This window comes from Pygoscelis adeliae, unplaced genomic scaffold (genome assembly GCF_000699105.1).
Source record: "Pygoscelis adeliae isolate BGI_AS28 unplaced genomic scaffold, ASM69910v1 Scaffold10, whole genome shotgun sequence".
Lineage (NCBI taxonomy): Eukaryota > Metazoa > Chordata > Aves > Sphenisciformes > Spheniscidae > Pygoscelis > Pygoscelis adeliae.
Genome location: NW_008824053.1, coordinates 4,945,958 through 4,965,691, shown reverse-complemented (window position 1 = coordinate 4,965,691; position 19,734 = coordinate 4,945,958). Strand labels below are relative to the sequence as shown.

The 19,734-nt window shown below is 44.7% G+C and overlaps 1 protein-coding gene across 1 annotated transcript in view; it reads right to left on the bottom strand.

Moving 5' to 3' along the window:
• The window catches only part of ZNF644 (zinc finger protein 644), an 81,323-nt gene extending 61,589 nt beyond the window's left edge, over positions 1 to 19,734 (bottom strand). Inside the window, exons 1-2 of the mRNA XM_009333787.1 lie at positions 19,662 to 19,734; positions 16,730 to 16,878 (exon numbers count right to left, since the gene is read on the bottom strand). The gene's annotated coding sequence lies outside the window, so the exon portion shown is untranslated. The remainder of the gene's footprint in view (positions 1 to 16,729; positions 16,879 to 19,661) is intronic.

Here is a 19,734-nt window from a genome sequence, read left to right as displayed (position 1 = left end):
AAAGCACAGCCTGGGGGGGACAGCTAGTGGAAGAACCCTTGAATGTGGAGATGCTGGGAATCAAGGTATCTGCACAGGGCAGGCCCCTACATGCTGTGTTAGGTCTCCAGGTCTCTTAGGCACATCTGCATGGCACAGCAAGTGAGGCACATCTATCCCACAACATCAGCAGAATACCGTGTGAGGCCCTTCTGACATCAGCACATTTGAACCACATACAACCCGCAGCCTACACACCCCTACCTTTATGTAAAAAGCCTCACCGATGACCACCCTTCTGATCTTGCTGCGGCAGCCTGTTGATCCCTTCTCCGGGACAGCCAGCACCTCTCTGGTCTCTCAGTCCATCCTGGGATGATCCACTCCAGCCTTCACTTCAGAAACAGACTCTGTAGTGCTCTCCTTTTGCTTTGCAGACAATATGGAGAAAGGTGTCACTCTTCCTTCTGGGAAGAGGAAGGTGGCTGCTCCTCCTCTGGGTTAACAGAAGCAAGAAAGGCTTGGCTTGTAGCTGTGGCCTCCCAAGTGTGGAGGAAGACTGGTTGTGAGAAGACCAAAGTGTTTGCAGATGGCAGCCCAGGGCCAGGCGGAGGGAGCTGAGCTGGGGAGGCGATGAGGGCACGTCACTGTAAACCAGAGGGCTGCATGGCCAGATGGTGCTGAACAGGTCTGGGCAGGTAGAGCACACGTACAGGTGCAGAGCTGTAGTGTAAGGGCCAAGCCATATGGCTCTGTTGGACAGGTATGGGGGTGCTCCAGGGAAAGGCACTGAGGAGTGGAGATGGTCCAGACTATATGTGTGTGTGGGGAGGGAAACAGAAGGTTTCTGAGGAATTTCCCCCCAGCATCCTAGCTGGAGCACTCCCAGGGAGCCCCAGAGGGCACACGATGCTCAGGCAATAGAGCCTTAATGGTAGCACAGGAGCACTTCTACTGGACAGAAGGACAAAGCTAGCTGGCCTCCCTACATTTGGCAGTTCTTTTGTTCCGAGTGGGATGAGGATATTTTACTTGCAGGGAGGCTGACTGAACAAATCCTACTTCCCAGTAGGAGCAGGAAAAATAAATGGCTTGGGGAGTTCCCCACTGCTTATTTGGAAATGCCATGTGAGTGATTACCTTGTGCACCTAAAAGGAAAAATAACCTAATATAAAATGTAGTATGTATCAATGTAAACTGGAATGCATCCTAACCATGGGATCCTTTCTTCCAAAGGTTATATGGTTTTCAAAAAAATGCCTTTGAGGCAGTGAATGAAAAAATCTCAAGTCCTGTGTTTCATTTAATTTAGAAATTACAATTTTCTGTTTTCTTTTTTTTTCACTGGGCTGGTATGGGATATCCCTTTGGTCAGTTGGGGTCAGCTGTCCCGGCTGCGTCCTCTCCCAACTCTTGTGCACCCCCAGCCTGCTCGCTGGTGGGGTGGGGTGAGAAGCAGAAAAGGCCTTGACTCTGTGTCAGCACTGCTCAGCAGTAAGGAAAACATCCCTGTGTTATCAACACTGTTCTCAGCACAAATCCAAACCACAGCCCCATACTAGCTGCTGTGAAGAAAATTAACTCTACCCCAGCCAAAACCAGCACAGCTGGGTTTGAAAAGACACTATGGAAATAGGAACTATCATGAAAGAGCTTGTAGAAGAATCCAAAATTTCTCCTCATTTTTTATTTTACTTCAATGGAACTATAAGTGTAAGAGGGCTGGCTTGGTCCAGATTTGATCATTCTCTTCTAGAGCCTCGGAGACTTGCAGAAGGAGAGCCTGTGCTTTACATTCTGCTTTATGGGAATATTATTTTGATTTTCATTTTACTACTATTTAGAAGCACTAGAAGTTCCCGCAGCTGTTTGGTCACATCGTAACAGACAGACTCTAATTTCTCATGCATGGCACCCAGCATGGTGTATCAGAGAAAAGGCCCCAAACCTGCTCCTGCATTCTAATAAGTGTGTGTGTCACTTTGTAGGAGATCAGAATCCTGTCCAAATTCTGCAAAGTCTAATAGAACAACAGTTGCCAAATGACAAAACCTATCAGAAGAAACAGACTAAAAAGGCACATCTTTGTTTCTGATCTTCACAGCTTCAGTACTGGCAAGAGAAATGTCAAGGTTTCCAAAATAAAGCCAGTTAACCACTGTAACTGCTATTAAATATAAACAAGGACATAAAAATAGAGACGATGGAAGCCAGGATATGAACGTTTGAAACAGTGGCTATATATACAATACAATTTTGTTAACATCATCTGCTCCTGGGGCTCTGCAGCTCCAGTGGCTGCAGCTGTGCTGGGAACAGAGGCCCAGAGACCTTTGGGGCCTATAGCATCTAACCAGCAATGGGGAATCCCAAAAGGAAAATGGTTGTGCAGTGATGCTGCGGTGGGGTGGGAGGAGAAGAGGGACTGCAGAGAGGTGCAGCTTCTTCCCCTTTACTGTCATGCAGGACACAGGTTACACAAGGAAGCAGGAAGAGTACCTTCACCGTCCTTCTCCCCAGTAACTCTCCTCATCTTAGTAAAGGCAAGCAAGCCGAATTCATGACAGCAGCTAGTTGTTTTCAAGGCTCATAGCCAGAAAAGAATGGATTGGATCTATTCTGCCACTGTGGCAATAAGACAACATGCACTGGCGTCCTAAACCAGGTAAAATCACTTGGAAGATAATATAAAAGTGAGAACTTAACGGGCGTTAGTTAGTGTGTTAAAAATATCACCATATTTCTTGCATAGACACAGCTGTTGAATAAATGCACTGCTCAGCATTGATCATCCATATGACATGGTAAATGAAGATGGCATACTCCTAAGTAAGAATTACAGTCTTGTCTGTACACAAAAACTGCATCCATTTAATTTAATCAGTAAAGAAATGGATGCAGCGCAGCCAACATGTAGACAAAATGCAGGGGGTAAAATGACATTGTATGCATCTATTCAAGACTTACAATTTTAGCAGCCTTGTTTTCTGCAGGTACAATGCTGGCATTTTTTGTCTTGAGCACAGCATATAATGATCAAGATTCTGGATGTGAGGAAGAAGAGGAACAAGACTGTAATCCACGACCCGCTGGCATCCATACTGGTCTTTCAGGGAGCTGCTAAAAGAAGCCAAACAGGATTGTTCATCTGCAGAACTGCACTGAACTGCTATCCAAGACGTGGCCATCATTGGACTATTCCTGGTGCTTCAGTTATACAAAAGAAATACACTAAAATAATTAATTGATGTCATTAAACTACTGTGGTGTTGAACATATATGGCACTTAAACATAATGAATGTTGACAATTCATTATTTCAGGTTTTATGACAATACCTCTGTGATAAATATTTCTACAAATTCTAGAAGTCAGATGTAAGAAGAAGTAGTCTGCACGCTATAAACTGCCACAAAACTGAAGACTTGTCAAAACAAAATGAGCTATAAAAACAATAATATTCAGGCAACATCACTCTCATTAAACACCTAATGATGCCACAGGCATACTAGTAGGGAAATGCTCATGAGGATCATGAGGAATTAGGAGGAAAAAAATAAATAAAAACCCTGCCCCTAAAACCGCTTGCCAAGCTGTTTGTACATTCTGCCGCAGGCAGTTTCTTGAAAAAGATGGAGACGTGAATGGAGACAGTCAGTGACTATTAGACGCTGATGATGGTGAGGGCAAGCAGGAGAACTGATGCTAGAGATTAAGGGCTGCATTTTGCTTTCAGTTATGTCCCGCATGTCTCAACATTTCATAGTATTCAAATGCATCTGTTACCTAAGGCATTTCTCCTGCCTATGCTGCTCAGCAGCCATATTCTCCTTTCTGGTATGGATTGTCTTGGGAAACTTGCCAAGCTGTGACAGAGCAGTGCATAAAAGGAAATCATGCTCATAAGCTGGGGGTGGGGAGAGCTGCAGGTGAACAGATTCAGTGCAGCTACGTATAGAGAGTCTCCCGTCTCAAAAACTCGGGGTTTAAATGAAATGGGAACCAGAATACTTCTTTTAAAAAGTGCATAGGGCTGCTAGAGACCCCAAACCAACCCATTAACTTGCTCCAGGGAGGGTGTGAGCACAGTGCAGTAGAATTGCTCAACAGCGCACTGGCTGCTGCTTCAGCAGATTGGAAGAACAAACAGGTATTTCCTCTTAAAATGGCAGAAAAGCCCCATTCAGTTTTGGAGCCCATTCCTGCCAGATGCTGAACACCTCCTTTATTACACTTAGGAAGGATCTGGACCTTTTAATTAAAGACAGAAGGAAACGAGGGTGGACCCAGCCTCTTGTAGGAGTAAGCTATTACCTGCCTGCCAGGACCTGCCTGAAAGGTCTGGCATTTCCTATAGAATTCAGTGAATGCAGTCATTGTTGTTAATATTCATTATTTTATTTATTAATAGCCAAGCTCTCAGGTAGTTGTTGGCTTTTCATCTCTAGACCTTAAAGTGCTTTACAAAGGAGATCATTATCAACAAAGGAACACAGACACCTACGTTTGGGCTTTGGCACGTAAAGAGCATCTCAGTCCACCTGTAAAGCAGATTTGCCAGTTGAGCTTTACTCTGGCCACCTGCCCTGGAAACAATCTCCAAATCTTAAATGATTAGGGGCAGGGGGAGGGATTTTCAGCTGAAGTTCAGTAACACAAACATCTACAGGGGATTAGGCAATCCTGCGCAGTGCTGCGCCTGGCTTGAAGATGTGGAGGTCAAGGAGACTCTCCGCTTGAAGTCTACAACACTGGAGCAAGCTCCAGGCGTCTCCAGATCAGACCAGGATTCATGACTACAAGGTACTGCTGTGGATTACAGCACTGAGCGCTTTTAATTGCTCCATCCCTGAAGACAAGATTTACTGTCCTTTCGCCATCTTCAGTTGTTATAGTAAAAGACAGGTGAAGAAATGTGCTTGCGCTGATAAATTTTTTGGCAGTTTTGCACTGCACACAGACTAGGATTTTTCATCTTAATGACCTGCAGCTGAAACAGATGTTTTGCTTTAGTGTTTTAAAGCACTTCACAAAACTTAACACTAATTTATTCTTTCACAGTGCAGGAAAAAAAAGATGTTTGATATCGTTACTCACATAACAGAACAATGTGAAAAATGGAAACAGATGTTTCTCATTTAAGCATGAATAAGAAGGAAGTGAAAGAAAAAAGATGATGTAGTAGTAGTGATTAAGAGAAATATGATGGCTTGGTTAAGTCAAGACAATTTCTCATGGATCTCCAGTCAGTCCTGAAAGATCATTCTAACAACTTGGTCCCTGATTCAGCAAGCACGTGGAAGTGCTTAACTCCAGCTGTGGAGGTTGTCTCACATGCTTCATTTATAGTATTTTTAAAAGCTGTATAGCCAAATGAATGCTTTACAGTTAGGAGTGGAGGGATCAACGGCATTGTTCCTGTAGACAGTAAAGCAATGACCGTTTTCACAAACTACAGACATCTAAATTTGAATATCAGAATAGAAATAAAGTCAAACTGAAAATACATTGTTTCCTGAAACACGAAGAAGTGCTTTGATTTTACTATAGCACAGACAGAGCATTGTGAGACCCAGAAGCAGCAACCAGGGACCCACTACGTGCACCCCGCTGAGAGCCCCGGCTTCCCCCCAGGGGTGCAGCACCTGGCAGGAGGGACCTGCTCTGCTTTGGCAACTGCCTCTCGCCTCTCACCTCTCCCTGTCCCGGCAGAAGGAAAGGTCCAGCTTCAGCTGCAGGGCCTTTCCCAGTAAAAATTCCTTCGGAAACCTCCAGCAACACGGGTCTCACTGCGGGAAACTCGAACCTTTACCAATTCACCACCGAGAGCAAAATGACCTGCTAGGGAGGGAACTGAAGCTGGGGAAGGGGTGTATGTAACGTGCCTCGATATTTCTGTGTCTGGCGGGATTTGGGTGCAGACCAAAGAACCCATCTTTCATTGTTGGTACTACTTTTTGTCTTGAGCCTCAAGTGAAGGATCCAAGCAGGCCGGTGCAGACCATCAGGCTTAGACAAGATTGTTCCCCTTCTTCCCTCCCTCCCTCCCTCCTGAGTAAAGCCTAGGCCAGGAGGCTGTCCCTGCCCCAGAGCCACCCCCCACAGCTTCCACAGGCCTCCAAGGTGCCCTAGGGCTCGCCTCCGTGGAAGGCGGGGACAGCCCTACCCTGCCGACGCCTCGCAGCCAGGAGAGAGGTGCAGAGATTTTCCCCACCACAGGAGAATCCTCCTGGCCATCCCACCTCACCGAGCGCCTGCTCAGACAGTTTTCACTCTTTATTACCCCTGAGAAAATGATGCTCTCCCCAGCCTCACTGAATTATTTTTCGTCCATCTGCACCAGCACGTTCTGCCCTTTCCAGGGCAACCTAGCCCCAACTGGCAGAAGTGTAGCTACTCCTGATGTTCCCAACAAGGAGGAAAGGCAAAAGAAATGTTCAGATTCCCCAGGGATTACAGCACTGTTAAAAAAAACCAAAAAACCCCCTTCGTTTCCAGACTACTAATCTATTAGGAACCATTGGGCAGAAATATAGACCAGTATAAAATTCCTTTTACAGAGGAATTCTTAGAAGGAAAAATTGAAGACTAAGCTTCAGATCCTCTTGTTTGAGTTTTAAGGACAATACTTCAGTTCTAGGAAACTGCCACTTTCCACTCAGCATTTTTAATATGAAAATAATGTTTCTGAAATTGTCACTGATTTCAGCATAGTTGCTGAGAGAGATTTGGCCCTGTATGCAGTCCACAGACTGTGCATGCAGAATTAATAATCTCGTTAACATTACTATATGCAAATGCTCCCAGGATGCAAAGAGAGATTTGTATTTCAGATTAATATTTTATGGGAATTTTGTGTGTACATGATAAATGAATAAATGGAGGGACACGAGGGGACATGTGGAACACGTGCATCATGTGTGAGAACTGCATTAATTCTTAAATGTTTGCAATGGCCACAAGATGGTTAAGGAACAAAAAGATATATTATTGTAATTACAAAGGAGGAGAGAATAAGAGAAGAAAAATGAGAGATCAAGGGAGCCGTTTCATGTTACAGTTTCTCCAGCTGCAGAGCTGGCTTGAGAGGTTCTCCAAACCCTCCTGCCCCCATCCTTTCCACCCCGTGCACCTTCCCCGGGCTGCAGATTACCATCCCTTTAATTCTGCCAGTTCAGCCATTTGCATGTTCAAGCTTTAAAGCAGCTCTTAATTACAACATGCAATCACACCCTCGGTCTGCTTGGTCTCTCATTCATTTTCAGCTGCTATATAACGAGGGGCAATACCATATAAAATCTCAGCACTAATACAGTGCTGTGGATACGAAAAAAGAGGCACATCAGGGAGACTGAGAACAGGTCTCAGAATTTGGGCGTTAAAAAAGAGCATTATTTGGAGAGAACCGTCACTGGCTCCCCACTGCTTCAGCTTCTGGGTCACCCCTTTCCCCACCTCTCCAGTTGTCCTTATTCCACTGAAGTTTTATTGCTCCTCTGGAATGACATGAAGCTCTCTCACGCTTTAACTGTAAGAAATGTAATATTGTATTTGTCCAAAAACCTACATGAGTAAAAGAAGATCCCTGAGGGGATATTATTAACTGCCTGCTACTTATCATTGATGGTTATTCTCTGAGACAACTCTCCTGTTTAATCTTATGCTCTCGACAATAACCCTTCTCTCTTTTTGATCAAGTGTTTAATTTTCTTGAAAGATTTTCTCCGACTTTAGTTATTATTGAAGGGGATTTTAATTTTACCCCAACTCTTTAATGGCTAAATCTTGCATATCCACTATTTCAAATAGGGGTATTTCAGTTACTCTAAGTAAATAGTTCAAGGATTTGGTCTTGATAGGTAGCTGGAAAATTTCAAATCAAAACAAAATTGAAATTGCAGTTTCTTTTCCACTTCAGAATAGCGTTTTTGGTCTCCCTGAGTGACCTGTCGGTGTATTGGAATAAGAAATGGATACTGCTAGACTGCTACAGAGCATATTCCCGTGTCAGCAGAGTTTCATCAGCATGAGTGGCAGCCCTGTATGTGAAATCAGTTAGCTGGTTATTTCATCTGCAGCTGATCAAAGATAAACAAGATAAAAAAGACAAACAAAGGGAAGTGGTGATGGTAGAACGTATTCTTACTTTCCTTGTCTCCACAAGCTGTATTATTGCTAAATTTCCTCTAATTGTTTATAGTAGAACTTTAAAGCATAACAGACGAGAAAAATAAAGAAAAAACCAGTAGAGGCAGCAGAGAGCAAAGCCCAGAAATCCTTGAATCCTGCTTGCTTTCCCTTCTCACAAGCATCCTCAGTCCTTCCCCATTGTCACTGTATCTCCACAGCCCAGTGGAAGTCCAGATGGCGGGTAAATATCTAATAATATAATAGTTACATTTAGGGCAGCCCATAGAGCAGGGAAAGATTGCACCACAGGACTGCGAGGTCTTTTTGGGAGGCTTGTTTTGTTTTGGCATACTGGGCACTCCCGTTTCCAGTGACCTTGTTGTCCATGATAATTACAACAGTTTACAACAGTCTCCTGTTCCTGGAGCCAATAAATTATTAGATCGGGCCCATCATTTTGCAACTCTAGTCTGTATTCCCAATATTGGCTTATTGTCTTTGCTTGTCCGATCCGAACATGTGTGAAGGGAAGCACAGAGCCTCAGCCTGCTCCCTCCCGTGCAGCCGCTCTCCGTTCCTGGTTCCCAGGTTCAAAATGGGAGCTCGGCACATCTTTCTTACAGCCTGAAGCAAGACAGTCGTTCACTCATCTTCCTTGCCCCTTTTCCACCATAACCCGTCCTCACAGCTACTCTCCCTCCCAGCACGGACTTGCTCACAGGGTGCAATCAGAGAGGTGGCAGGAGCCACGTGGGACACAGCTGCTCCACGACCAGGAATTCAGGTGAGGAAAAGACTTGAGTGAAAGCGAGCAGGGCCAAATGCCTAGTTAGCAGATGCTAGGATATGCAGATCTAAACCTACACATCTGAGCCTTAAGTTTCCCCATCTGTAAAAACAATATTGAAATACTTCCCTATTTCTCAAGGAAGTTACTAGGGTTAATAAATTAATTAATGCTTACATAACACCATATTGTCAGAAAAATCTTTTCCCTAAATCAACATGTTTTCAAATATTTCAGTTGATGACAGAAATTAATTTTACAAACAGGTACAACACAGACTATAAACGGTGGCTAATAACCTCAAGATGATCCCCTTAAGATTAATCTAATATTGCAAAATCTTTCAGCGTGACTATTTATTTCCCCTGTTGCATTTCTGTTGAGGCAGTTGGACTCAGCAGCCCCATTTGCTTTCTCAGCATCTGATGCCAGAGTACACAAGCAGTATGGGTGGAAAGAACACAGCAAGAGAGAGATGTAATCACCAAAGAAATAGAGCAACAGACTTAAAAAGAGCATGATTCTCACAGCAGGTCAGCTGAAGTGGCAGCTGTGCATTTCTGGGCTAGGACCAAGTGTCCACTACCACCTTACAAGAGCCTTGTGGCTTTAGATTTTATCCCTGTTGACTGAAATACATAAATATTTTCTAATAGTACCACTGCTTTTCAGAAAGTACTGGTTCAGCCCCAGCATAGGACAAACTTTCTCCAATACTTCATTTTTCTACTCTCCAAGGCTCAAACAAGAGATGTGTGGAGAATCTTTGTGTGCTGCCCTTCACACTTGCATTCAAATCTTCCCTGCTTAATGAGCCATGGGCTGTTGCTCTGAAACAGAGGACATTAACAGTTCAGAAAAAATAAACCCCTGCAGATTAATCACCTGGCTTCTTTGTGGGCCCAATTCCAATCAGCAGACAGTGTGAAAGCAGAATATCTCCGTATACACTGCCTGACTGATAAGCATATTAGCTGATCACTACACTTGCTTTCACAAGCATATAGCATATGAGTCTTACTTCACTGTTCATTTCAAATGAATACCAGAGATCTCCAAATGTCACTATATTCACATAAACTAACAACTGTGCAGCCATTACATGATTCTCTTTGCATTCCCCCCTTCTCTGTGCCAGTGAAATAATATCTATTTCATGCTTCTTGATTTTTGAAGTGAATGTTTTATTGCTTTCTGAACAGCATTTAACTGCTAGGTATCACTTCTGAGTCCACCATGCAAAGACAAGGATCTCAATTCATCTTGAGAACTCCACTTTGCTAGAAACTGACTAATGGTGTTCCTGCTCCTTGGTAAACCACTAATAGCTTTATTGTTACTTATCCTGACCACTCCATTTTAGTACAGGAGCGATAGTAGGAGAAGGAAACAGGATTAAGTGTTGGCCAAAAGGATGGCAAACCCACCAAAAGCCCTCTGCCAAACCTTGAACATAGCATAGGCAGGACACTGCTTACTTTTCTAGAAACACAGAGAAAGGAAACAGCCAAACAACCGATCGTTCTGTCGGCACGATTTCCCCCATCCCACAGCAAAGTAAGCTCAGAAAAGACAAATGGGATATGGCATTAAACAGTTAAACAGACCTGAACTGCTCCAATTTATGTAATGACAATACCCTCCCATCACCATAACCCACCTCTTCACCTCTGCCCGCCCCAGCTCTCCATGGTTCGGGAGACTTTTTGAACAGAGTGATTCTAGCATAACATGAAGGAAATACCAGCTCTATCTTTTGATCATTTCTTATTCATCTCCTTTCTCCTGTTGGGTCAAACCTCAGTCCCACTGAACTCCTGATTTAGCCTATTAGCGGGGAACGGTGAACCCCCATCCTCATTTCTTTCCTTCACGTATCTACTAGCTTGTTTCCCATGTTTCCATTTTTATAGCCCTCAGAGGCTACAGGAGTGTGCTGCTTTGATTGCCTTTACCTTATCCTTCCTATAGGTCATGCAGGTCAGTGGCATACCTGGAATAAACTGGGACTGTTATTTCAACCGTCAGTCACGCTTCAGCTGGAAGGCAGAGTCCCGTTAGCAGGGAGATTGGAGCACCGCAGAGCAAAGCAGAGGACAGCAGTGTCTTTGATGGCGACTGTGTGCTTCAGCTCCCGCCTGTTAACAGGTATCCATGGGCACCGCTGCTCCCCTGGCTCTGCTTCCCTTTGATCATGTTGTGTTGCTATTGGAGCATTTCAGGAAACAGGGCCCAGAGCAGGGTGTATGTGCCCCTGTGACCACGCACCACAGGCTAGATCCTCCACAGATTAAAAGTCAAAAAAAGTCGTGGCGTTTTCCCGAGCTGAGGATTTGGCCCTATATTCTTAATGTTCCTCTGCTACCAAGCAGGGTCTCATCAGGCAGGACGCTGAGCAGTATTTGATTAAGACCAGTGTGAATGGAGTACACAAAGCACCACAGATTCCCCAGAAATGGTCCTTTACAAAGAACCACCTGGATGCTACAAAATGAGCCACGTGCGGAGACCCCATAAATACAATGGCGCTTCAGAATGGATGTCTTTGTAGACCTTCAGCCATGCTGGGGTCGCAAGCCCTGGATTTGGGCACGTAAATTCATCACTTCTTCAAAGACGCGAAAACACTGCTGAGAGGGATGCAAACATGTTTGCTTTATGATGACGCATAAAGACTCTGCCTGGAGTCTCCCAAACAAGCCTTCCCTTTCCGTCAGTGGCATGAACAGTGCACGCTACATGCTTTAAATGGGATTCAAGTCACTTTTTTCATTGCTACTAGAGCAGGTACTGTTGGAGATAAAAGCAACTGTCTCAGAAGTGCAGGTATGACATCTGGTACATAGCACCAAAAATAAATCTTTAACTTCCCCTCATACCTGCCAAACCTGCTCCAAGGAAATAAACCTGGGAAATATTACAAATACACACTTCTCTCTGATTTCAAAGGAAGAACTGACCTATTTTTTCTTTCCCCGTTTTAAACATTTCCTATGACAAGATCAGTTTGCTAAAACAATGGGCTATGTTTGGAATAACCACAATGATAAGAGAAAATTGCATGCATATGAAAAAGGTAAGTGGCCTGATATTTACATTGGAGGTAATTCACGCTAATACTGCTATTTATAGTGCAGCAGCACCTTAGGGACCCAGTCATGCTCAGCACACCTACTTGGTAAGCACTATACAAACATGAAATCTGATAGTCTCTCCCCTGTAGTGCACTCATACTTGGGATTTAGGGAAACTGGTTGTGTAACACCATATAATTTGGGAGTGGTCCTTGTTAAATTATTTTCTCTGGTCATATTTGTGTAATAAGTATTTTCCATACCCTTTCAATAGCTGACCTGACTTACAAGAAGACAAGAGATTTGTGTATCGGCGAAGATGACCTACTTAAATCAGGAACAATTAAAGACCCAGTTCCTACTTACAAGCTTGACTAAGGAACCACACACACAAAAAAAATCAAATTGAAGAAGCCAGGAAATGCTTCTCAGTGCTACAGTTCTGGTCATACGGCAGGGTCTATGGGGGGGATCAAAAAAGGAAGTGCTTGTGATTCATTATTAGCAATGTAAATAGGACACATTTGGAGGCTGTCACCATCCTGATCGCTCATCTGCTTTTATTAGTCCTCGTTCTTTATTCTTATTGTCTTTGGTTTCCTGCGCTTGTCGTTAAAGTTAGTTATGTTATAGGCATCTGTTTAGCATATTCTATATGAAAATGCAAATGGAGATGAAAAACAGTAAAATAAATATATGCAGCTTCCATGTCATGTATATATTTGACTGTAGCATGTCAAATACAAAAGAATTGTTTATCACTTTGAAAGTCTGCTTCATTATGTGCATTACTTTTTTACCAGCAGATGGCAGTTTACCATTATTTTAAATAGGTTATTTTGTTAATATCAGACGTTTTAAAGTTCTAAGTGGTTGGGAAAAAGCCTTGAGCTCATTTCAAAGTTAATTTTTAATTCAATTTCCTTCTGCATCATCCTCTCTAGAAAAAGTAATCAGGACTGAGCTATTTGTTTCAGTTTAGAGCCCTGCTGTTGACCGAGGCTAAACATTATCTATATAGAGTTACCTGACAGCAAGTTCATCCAGCACCAGTGGGTATTATATCCAGCCTCAAACACTCACTGCTGCTACCAGCCCCCCTGAGGCACACTTTACACTCCCAAATTCCCAGCCTGTGCTTGAGGAGTTACACACAACATTATTAACGCTAGTAGCAGGGGCAACATGAAGGACGTGACTCCGTACAAAGGGGCCAGTGGTTTATTTACTGCTGTGTTGCTTGGACACTGTCTGAATTTTAGGTAACAAAGAGTTAAAACTACCATCCGGGCAATGCTGCGCTGCCTCCTGCACTGCAGCCGAGGAGGACCAAGGGCGCAGGGAGCCTGTGCCAGGAGACGCAGCCTGCAGGGCGCTTTCAGAAATCCTGCTGCTATCCAAGGCCATCCTTTAACCCAGTCAGAGGCGCAATTATGAGACCATCTCCCCTGGCCTAAGACAGGGCTGAGAATGAGAGCTTTCCTAGCGAAAAACTCCATCAGGGAGCACAAGTAAAATGAAGGGATGGGTCTGTCAGTCCAACACTGCTTTAATGCCTGGGAACAGATTTACCCTGGGCATCACCCGACATGTACAGCCCTCACAGGTATGGCAGTGCCAACCACATCCTAAAAGCAGGCACCGGGGAGGGACTCATGCACCAAGAGCCTCACTCTCCACTGACCCTGTGATGACATTGCTCAGACTGTGTGAGCCCATCTTCCCTTCGTGATCCAACAATCCCCTCCTTTGTGTCAATACCGGCATTCAGGCCGACCCGATGAGGCAACGTGGTAGCTCGCAGTTGGATTTGTTCCCTCATCCAACTCTGCCACCTACCACAGCACACAAATGCTCCTTTTGGCAGCATCAGCCGCAGAGATTTTTGCTGGATTAAAGCGATCACGTGACCCCAAGCTTCTCGCAGGAGCAGCACCAAAACGGCAACAAAGAGCAGAACTCCTCTTACCTTACGCCACAGGCGTGCCAGCTCGGCCTTTCACTATGTGATGGTATTTCAGGCACACATCCATTTCTGCCAACTCTCCAGCCACTGAGCACGATGGTGGGTTGAAACAGACTGTACAGAGAGCGGGAAGGAGTAAAGGGCTTCCCTCACCTGCCCACAGGCTGGGGACAGACTGGTTTTGTGGCTGGGCTGAGATTTTGTTCATTTGATTTTTTGTTTTGCTTACATGGCAAACTGCCCTTTCCCTAGGGCTGCACAGGTCCTTTCAAGTCCTGCAACTTTTGAATTTGTGTTCCTTGTATTCTTACACTGAAGTGGCAAACAAGAGATCCAGAGATCATTTTGCATCTGTTAAAGAACTAAACAAAGCTAAAAGTTCCAAAACAAAGAGTACTGACACACACCAGTCTGTAACCTATCTTGGGAATGCAGCATTTTCTTTTACAAGCAGTCCCACATAGCCTCTTTTTAATGATCTGCAGAGAGACTGAGAAATTAGAAGCCGAAAACAACAGAGAGAGCAGATGCGTTACACAAATGGGCAAAGAGAGACGAAAAACACGGGAAGGAGAAAGGAAATGTAACAACATTTGGGAAAAACAGGAGAGCATTACAGCGTGGGGAACAATAGGACACCTGTATACATGGTATCAGGGGCAGATGGACCAGGGGAGAGCAAAAATGTGCCAAGGGGAGCAGTTCAGCAGTAGGGGGGAGAGACTGACTAACAGGTCTTTTATCTTTAACGCTGAAAATTCCTGAAGGTGTGGGATGCTGGGTACCCATCCCAGTGAAGTCCTCATGGGCAGAGCTGTGCTTATAAAGTAACACTGATACAGTTCCAACAGCCTTTTGTTGGAACAAATAGCAAATGGAAGTGTTTATGAATCACACGATGACTTTTTAGCCTTCGGTAGTTCCCGAACAATCATATAGCCAGAAAATACATGCTGATCAACCTCTCTTCCTCGTGTGGGCAACTGCATAGGCAAAGCAGATGTCCAAGTGAACCTGACACCATCCTATCAGCTTTTGTTTCCATCTGAGAAGTACTTTAAATAACATTCAAAGTAGGTTTAACATGTTATTACTCTGTTTGATTAGTGCATTCCTAAGATAATGGATCTCAAAATTGTATTTTCCAGTTGAAGATTAAAGAGCTACTTCCAGGCTTCCTACCTTCTTTAATAAAGTAAGATTCAATCTAGTCTCAAAAGTTGAACATTAATATAGAGGAGATTTGCTGTCATCTTACTAAGTGTCAGCAGCAATCATTTAGCGTTCCCATTACTTTCCCACCCAAACCTCACCTACTTGTGTTGAGAAGCAAACTGGATTTCTTATACCCACATTCCACCTTCATGGGATGAAGGTGGGATGTCTTATACCCACACATCCCACCACTCAGGGATACCTACCACTGCTGGACCCCAGCTTTTCCGCTCTGCTTCACAGAGTGAAAGCAGGTTTGTGCCTCAGGGCAGAAAGAGGGCAGCTTTTCAAGCCTGTGATGCACAGGCACCCCCCCCGACCTTCTGAGCAGCCTGCTCCCCCTCCAGGGAGGTTGCTGCAAACAGGGGAGAGCACTGCTGGCTCACCACATGGCCAACGTGCAAATAACATCTAGCCACATTTGATGCTGTAGTATATACTTGGCATTGGAAAGCAACACACATTCCTTCAGGGTGCAAGGCAAGGAGGGATCCTTTTAATCGTCAGATCATGCACATCAGCAAGCAGTGGAAGACCATTTAGCTAGCCATGCATTTCTTGTATACACATTGTTACCTTCATATTGCAGGCACAGAGCCCCAGCACTTGCCTATGACTACAGCATATGTCCCCAGAAACAGGGGTGGAGGGAGGAAGGAAGAGAAGAGACATATCTCTTGGCAAGGTGCAGAGCTGGGCCCTCTCCATCTCACCTTGCAGAGCCAAGAACAGATTAGCTCCTGGCCCTGCTGCTGGAGGAAACAGAAGGAAAATCCCACATCCTGATGACAATCCAAAGCAAAACTACGCCCCATGGATTTCGTCTGAGAGACGGCATTGCCTAAATCAGGTCTAATTGCCACACAATACAGGATGGAGACTCTCTTAATTCCCCCAGAATCTGTCCCAAAGGCTGAGCACTCTTAGCTGCTTCACGATCTCGTGCACTGAGTCATATTAAAAGTCAAATCGGCAGCAGGACTCAGCCTAGGTTTGCCGCTCTATGAATGTGCACTGCACTGGGAGGAAGCAAGAGTTGCAATCCGAGCCTAAAAGCCAGGGTGTGCATTTCCTCCCCCCTGCTACATGCCAAAAGCAGAGCAGCAACCAGGTGACTTATCTGCTGTCAGCACCTTCTATTTTTCTAAGGTTCCTATCAGGGCACAGAGAAGCTATGATGCTGAAGAACTACATTATCTCACTTTGCACCAGATTTTCCACCTCCCTCTGTGACTTACCATGCCAAAATCTTTGCCATTTGAGTGATATGGGAACAGGAGATGAAGGCTCAAAATCTGCAATATTGCCTAGACTATGCAGCAAATGTCTAATTAGAAATTAATATTTATGAGCTATGTTCATCTACTATAATTTGTCCTGCCCCAAAGTATCGCTACAGTATCACTTAGAAGACAAGAAGGGTTGAGGTGAAGTCTCTTAATAGAGAAACATAGCAGAGTACCATGTGGGGAGCAGAAGCAGACTGGAGGCTGACAGTACTTGGTTCTACAGAGAGGCCGGCCTGCAGGACAGGGACAGAGGAGCCCACGGACAGGAGAGCTTCAAGACATTAAATACCTGGTGGCTGAGAGCTGGTGCAGCTGCAGCAACCAAGAAGGGTTTGTCTTCATCTGCTGAGCAGGGCTGTGGGCTCCTTCCCGGTGGAGGCGGACGTGGGTGGGTCACGTGCAGCTGTGTCCCTGGAGTCCAGCTTCCTGCAGCGTGCTCTGCAGAGGGCAGCAGCTCAGTCAGCGCAGGAACTGGAGCCAGTGAAAAAAACCCGCCCGCCTCACAACACGTCCTAGGGTGAGGATGTCCCTGAGCAACTTCTCTGCCTTTGCCTGTTGGTTTCTGGGTAGAACTAAGTCCTAGAAATGAGCATCTCAAACCCGGCACCACAAAATGGAGCTTCCAAATAACTGGATGCTTAAAAAAATTGCACTACAACGTGCATAACGAAGTTGGGAATTAAACATACGGCAGAAATTCAGGATTTGACTGTGTGTGTAAAGGAGGCCATGTCCCATCAGAAGCCAACCTATGATTAAAACCGGGAACAAAGCAAGGCCTGAACACCTACAGAATGGAGAATACCCTCAAATGAAACAAATGCCTGAAACAAAAAGAACCATTAGAGTCAAATCCCCTTTTACCTCCCAGCAGTATGTAAACAGGTGAAGGCCAAACTTAGGCAGAACTGTTGGTTCTGTGGCAAGTTTTCTCTGACTAAGAACTTGTGGTTTTAGTCCAGCATCTGAGGTGATCTTTGGACAAGCTGCACACTGCTACATACTCTGCAGTTCTTCTACTTGGCTGGGGTGTGGGACAAACGCAAGACTAATTCTTCAGCCAGGACTCATCTACTGTGGCAAATACAATGAATTAAGAATACTCTCACTAGGTCAGTGGGTCCTATAAATTACAAGTGTTGCAAGGGTTACGAACAAAAGAAATTGCAGGATATACTGAGTTTCATTTACAGCTTGTATACTGAAAGTAAGGATCCTTACCCAGGAGTGAATTTTGCTCCATGAAACTCAAAGTTTAAGTAAATGCAAATAGCCTACACCAAAAATGTGAAAAATAAACAAAATATCATTTAATTTAATTTGAGCGCCCAAGCAAGTCATTCGCAAGTCTGTTTAATGTTTAGGAAGAAGAAGCTTTAGTTCAGTCTCTACAAATGGTTTTAGTTACTTCTGTGACTTTCCATCTCTTGAGGATAATCTACTCCTAATAAGGACAATTGCTTAGATTTATTACCCCACTGAGGTCTTGTTAAAGATCTAACAAAAATCCTATTTAAATGAAAAGGACAATAGAATCTTTAAAGTCAGTGTAGAGTTTAATTAAAACCTGAAACAGAATCCATGTCTTTATGCATAAGAAAAGCAAAAACAGATTTCAAAGCTGTTAAACTTTATGTAATTGGCATAAACTATCCATTGAGCCAAAGTAAAAAAAAAAAATTAGGCTATCGTATGGAAATTGGAGTCTATTAATAAATAACAAACCTGATACACGTGCATAGCGCCATATTTTTGCATGCATTTTTTAATTTGCCTAATTTGCTACGCATATCTTAGAGCAAACATGAGGCACGTTAGCTGTTAAGTTGAACAAATCCAAAAGGGACAAAAAACCCTGATTGAAATCAATGCATTAACATGCACCAGCATTTAAAATGTTTCATAACGTTCCCAAAGAGAGCATGTAAACTGCAGCAGCCTCAGCGCAAAACTGCTGTAATCTGTGTTCCCATGTAGTCGTTATTCACACATGGGAGTATACAGTTCCTACAGTCATTTTTCATGCATGAATCGTTTAAAACCCAAAATCACTGACATAAATACACAAGGGGGACCTCCCTTTTGAAAGTTAACATCTTATGAACTCTGAAAGGGAACGTGAAGATAGATACCAGTCCACATGCTGACACAGCTCTCCTCTAGGGAAGGGTCCGTGTGCAGCCCCCCTGCAACTGCAGGTGCACCCAAGCCTTCCCCAGGCTGAGAGTCACCACCGGCCACTCGGCCCCCAACTGCAGAGCCAAACCCAGCAAGGTCAGGACAGGACAGAGCAGAGCAAAGCAAAGTCTTACCACTTCTCCCTTCCCCCTACCGGCATGCAACTGGGGCCTCGCATGTAGGGAAGGGAGGTCAGCCCAACAGCTGCTTTGGGCATGCAGCTTCCTTTTCAGGAGATGATAAACTGAGACAAAAAAAATAATCCCATAACCTATTTCTGCATTAAAAAAAAGGCACTTTTCCTTCTCTGCTTTTCCACATGATGAAGGACGATCGGCTGGCTGTGGGCAGGCAGACACACAGATGGGCTCTGCGCAGAGAGGAAACGCACACGAAGATGGCTCTGTGTAGCAGCAGTGAGCACAATGCAGCGGCTGGAAAAGGAGGTGACAAAATGGTGGCCCTCCCCTCCTGGCTGGCTCAGTTTGCACCCGATCGGCGAGAATGACAAAGCAAAACAGTCATCAGGCAACTCCAGCTCTGAGGTGGGTCACACGACTCCCTCGTCTGGAAAAATCCTGAGAGGATGGCATGCTAACCTTCCCTCTGCAGCACATCAGTCCCTTGTTTAATGATTTAATCAATTTTGTTAAAATACATTTCAAGCCCACAGGAAGTGGCCATGTTGTTACTTAGGCTTTTTCCCATTTAAAATTATAGCTCTTGCCCCTGTGGTACAGTCGGCGCCTTTGCTTTTAAATTGCCTTTTTGTATGAGAGTTCAGTATTTAGGGCCACCTCTTTTAAGTCCAGAAAAACCTGCCTCAGGCCAGCTGCACGCCCAGCCAGCACGCTGGGTCCCTCAGGGGCCTGGGAGGCAGCGGTGGCAGGCCAGGGCCCCCACCGGCAAATCTCCGTGGCACCCCTTCCCACCGAGAGCTCTGCCGTCTCACGCTGCAAGCGCCTCGAGAGGCCTTTGGGTAAACACAGTGAAATACAGCATGGTTCGGTTACAACGTAAGCCTCGCAATACCTCAAACTCACCTTGCACCCGGTGCTACTAACACCAAGGTGGAGGGCACGGTAACACGCGAGTGCCGCCGGCTAATTTAACCCA